We start from the raw sequence: 4,800 nt of genomic DNA on the forward strand, positions 1-4,800 counted from the left end.
AGATGTATACTGTATATATCGTATAATTTCATTTTGTCTGTCACAAATCAAACTGGGTGTTCGAAAAGGCGAAGGTAGAACAGCTCAAGATATTTCCAGTGGTCTAGAAAACCGATTAGAGGAATATGATGCATAGGAAAATTTGAAAATGTCACATCATAAGTGACACAGCATCTGTTGATATTGAAAGGCGGAATTGCGTTGTTGTGAAACTGCAAAATGGAATGATGAGCAAGGGTTTTCATAAACCACACCATATATTGGTTGCCAACATCATATTATCGATTCTTAAAGCATATATCAGAGTTTTCCAATCCGATGTCTTCAACAAATCCAACTCTCAGCTACAAATTTGGAGATGATGTGGTAAAACACAACGAAAACTTGGTACACTCCACCAAGCCAGAATTTCAGGTGAAAATATTAGAAAACCGAGGATGGAGGGTTGATTTCAAGTTTATCTCTGACCTTTACGGAGCATGCCGCTCTTTAAAATAAAATAGTAGATGGCCACTAATCAAATGGCATAAACTTCCATCCGTACGCAATGCGAGATTGAGCTCAAGGGCCATGATTGCGCATACTTCCAAATCACCAGATGGAGAGTAACTCTTGAGATATTATGCTTATTCGTCGCAAATGCGTGTCAGGAAGCCTGATATTCTAACCAGATGTCTACAGATGCAACATATTGAGGCCCAACCGATTATCGGCGATACGATAATATCGAGACGATATGACACTCAGAAAGAATTATCGGTATCGGCCATTGGAGCTGAAAAATTATCGGCAATTTTCGTGACGTCACAACAAAAACTATAATCTCTGACAGCTAGACTGAGAATATTGATATATTTCATATATCTTACACTTTAGAAGTGTCCATATGCAGCCATTCTAGTTTATTTTATGTTCAAGTATAATGATGGCTGTAGAGATGTTCAAATAAACGCACTGAAGCTTTGAAAATGTGCTTATCTATATCCAACTTCTTTTGAATATCGCCTGAATGTATTGGGGTTATCGGTCAAGGTGTGAGATATCGGTTTCATCGGTATCGACGCAAAATACAATATCAGTGGGGCTCTAGAATATACGAAAGATTATTTGCTGCTACCTTCGCGCTCGAATGTCTTGCAGTGATAAAGTGCTTTAAAACCCCATTGGCAGTCAGACATGTCCGTTTTAGTTGTCCCTGGCACTAACATAATAACAGAAAGGGAACCCAAATTGATGGATGAACTTTACCAGAAGCAGTGTTGGGATGACTCGAGTCATGACTTGACTCGAGTCAGATTCGAGTCACCTTTTTCGTTGTATGCGATTGCGCATGCTCTTTCTATCCTTTATTTTGACAACAGTTTTCGAGGAATCAGATCGTCTCAGTTCGTCTTTTAACTGTCCTCATTTGTATTTATTTGTACGATTTTAGTGATTTGATTGTTTGATTGCTGTTGTAAATTTTCCTTTTTCGCTTGTATAAATTGCCTCGTCAATGTTGTTTCGTCCCATACTCTATCGAGGAATGGACGAGCGAGCGCTATTGCGAATCTCGATTACGCATCTTCGTATTTCAACCAACCAAAGCCATGTTCAATTAGGAGTGCTTGGGGGTGTTGTATTGAATGTAAGACTGATACGCAAGATTTGCCGAGTCCAAAAGCAGATTCTGCTGAGCAGACAGGGTTCGATGGCTGGTTCATCGACACTCATTAGAATTGGAGTGTCGCGTCGAAATATTCGTATGACTTGACTTGACTCGAGTCACTTGGCTAAAATGACTTGACTTGACTCAGCGTATTAGAGATGTGGATTGACTCTTGACTCGAAGCCAAATTCACGAGTCAATTTCAAGTCATCAGGTAATCGGTGTCGATAAAAATCACTGTATCCTGCATATGGTCGGATTGTCCGCGATATGCTGGTGTAATCTGTGAGAGGGACCAAGCATTCAATGATCGTGCGTTTTACCGAGCCTCCATTGTTCTCTCTCAAATAAATTGACCACAAACGAAGTGATCCAAACTTACAGCTTACGTCGTCGTAAACTAGTATAATAAAATTATTATTAAAATAGTAAATCACACTGTAAAAAATAAAAACCTCGATTTACCGCGAAATGTTTGGAAGCACGGTAGCCAGACATTACGTGGTAATCTAACATTACCGTTAGTCAATGTAAATTCAACTTACACTCGTCCGGTAATCTCGCTTTACACGCCAGACTGTAATGTTACAGTCACCTCCGGTATATCTAATCTACATGTTCTCCTGTACATTTGCGATCGAGACTGTCATTTTACCGCCTACCTACCTACATGCTGTCCCTGTAAATCAGGATTACATACCAGCTTGTAAATTCACGTACATCCATACCTATAGCAAAGCAACCCGATGCAAAAATATCGCAACATTTTCTTCACATCCCAAAGCGACATTGGAACAAACTGTATATTCATTCATGATATCACGATGAAGTGGTTATCGATGGAAAAATATTGCTGCTGGAGGTCTAATTCTTCTTTAGGAGACATGCAGTAACACGAGTGGTCTCAAGAAAACGTGAATTAATTCCACCACCGGCCAAACTTCCAATTGTTTCTTTTTCTCGTTCTCATTCCTTTTAAGTAGTATCTTGCAGTTCCACTAAAAAGAATTCATGCGTAAGTCGCTATATAAAGCAAAGTTCCTAACCCGGATAGTGGACATGACATTATAAAGACTAAGACAAATAGGCTAACAAAAATATAACATGTTTTGAAGTACCGGTACTGGCACATTGTGTGATAACGGCTCCGCCTTTTACATGACATAGCAGAGATTCACGACTTTGTCTCTGTATTGAAGCAAAAGGTTCCTAATTTAAGGTGGCATGTGTGGCAAACAAATCCAGCAATGGATGAAAACATATCTATGCTATGGCCCGAAAATGACATTACCAAGCCAACAGTTTCACCTACTCCGCAGCGGAGTATGTGGTCACTATATAAGTCGACAAATATCCCAAAATAGAACAGAGAATGCGGCGAATGAAATATATCAATCATGAAATCTAAGTCATCGAGCGCTGGTGTGCAGAGTCAGATATTCACGGTAACAAATACTATGTAGTACTGTATTACCTTTTAAGATGCGCATTCCATTCAGCATTCCTAGGAATTTTCAACGATCGTGTCCACTTTCTTCAAGCACAACAAGCTTCGCTCCACCCTTTGCTCAAATCTCACTAATGGCCACTGGCCAGACGACACTCGAACGATTTCGAAATAAATGGTATTCATCCGCTGACACATGACACCAATAATATTTACTGGCCACGTTATAATGTTTGATCTGGGTCGTTTTTTCCATACAGAAACATTTATCATTGCATATAGTCCCTTTTTTCATCTAATTTCGTGTAAATTGATATATATTCCATGTGTTGTTCACTACTTACTGTACTTACCTAACTAGACGCTACTTGTGATGTCACAGTTGTGCGTTGGTTGTTTACTACGAATCTCAGAAAAAGCAGTCACCTAATGTAACCTAGGTCGCCATGTCCGCCATTACCAAATGGTCAGCTGAGCATGCGGTGCTGATATTTCTAGTTTCCCCGAGCAATATTATACATCCTGAACTAATTTTCTAACTTATCAGCCTTATCCGTGACAACGAATGTAACCAGCGAGACTGGCCGTACAGCCATTGCCTTATAATATAATATGGCTACGGTGTAACATATATATTAGCTACGATGGTCAGTTATTTCTTGTACCCTACTAAGCTTAAATTGATACTAGGGCCATTAATTTCGGCATGACAGACCCCAGTCTCGCCAACGAGGTTCAATCAGGTCAAATCACCTCTAGAATGATATATCAGTAACATTCAGTTCTACGTATACATTTGGCTGCAGCGATTTTGAAGCTAATCAATTTTGCCAATAGCCCGGTAAACTGCAGTAACGAGTAACTGTCAGTAATTTTGCGAAGAAATTCGGGTAACCTACTTTACAGCTATATTAAGGTAATATTACATATCAAAATGTAAAATGGCAAGCTACGCACAGTAATTGGTTGCGACCGGTAATTCGTGGTAAAATTTACAGAGATTTCCCAGTAAATCTACCAGATTTTTTACAGTGCAGCAGTGCTACGTCTATGTGAGCGATACAGCGCCTTCTTGCATGTATATTTAACTATGTATTCACAATCAATCAGAATCAATGACCACTAAATCTGTATGTTATACAGCTAGCAAAATGCAATGACGTAATCATGCCTCACTTCAAAAAGGCAACTTCACTTGAATAATGACTTGACTCGTGACTTGACTTGACTCGACTTGACTCGAGTCACCTCCAAAAATCGAGTGACTTGACTTGACTCGAGTCGAAATGTGCATTGACACGAAATGAGTCGTGACTCGAAGGTAGTGACTTGATCCCAACACTGACCAGAAGTGCAAAAGGACATATATTTGAAGATTGAATTTGTAGCATAGAATACCATTGAATTGTAATTTTTGGACCAATGTCGAAAATTGAAGTTAGTTTATGCGGAACACTTTTTTCGATATGAAGAACCTTAGTAGGTTCTGCACTGTGAACTTTTATCATGTATAATTCTCACTTCATTATAACATCTTTGTTTCAAATTTTTCGCATTTCAACTGCGGGCCACCCTGTGCATAGCGCTGGCAGCACAGAAAAGCAACACTAAACGAACATGCACCTTGACAATCTCAAAAATTTTACTTTCTTTGTTACAAAAGTTTGCTCGAAATATCCAGCTTTCAGTTTGTGAATATTTAGTA

General features: G+C 39.2%; 1 long non-coding RNA gene across 1 annotated transcript; it reads right to left on the reverse strand.

Moving 5' to 3' along the window:
* Window positions 1-2,433: 2,433 nt before the first annotated feature.
* On the reverse strand, window positions 2,434-3,760 carry LOC145448467 (uncharacterized). The gene is made up of 2 exons (XR_013917928.1): window positions 3,123-3,760; window positions 2,434-2,646 (listed from the first exon to the last, which is right to left on the reverse strand). It is a non-coding gene; the product is annotated as an uncharacterized LOC145448467 (long non-coding RNA).
* Between the last annotated feature and the right edge of the window lie 1,040 nt (window positions 3,761-4,800).

This window comes from Botryllus schlosseri, chromosome 10 (assembly GCF_051294905.1).
Source record: "Botryllus schlosseri isolate E-star chromosome 10, Bs_hap1, whole genome shotgun sequence".
Classification (NCBI taxonomy): domain Eukaryota; kingdom Metazoa; phylum Chordata; class Ascidiacea; order Stolidobranchia; family Styelidae; genus Botryllus; species Botryllus schlosseri.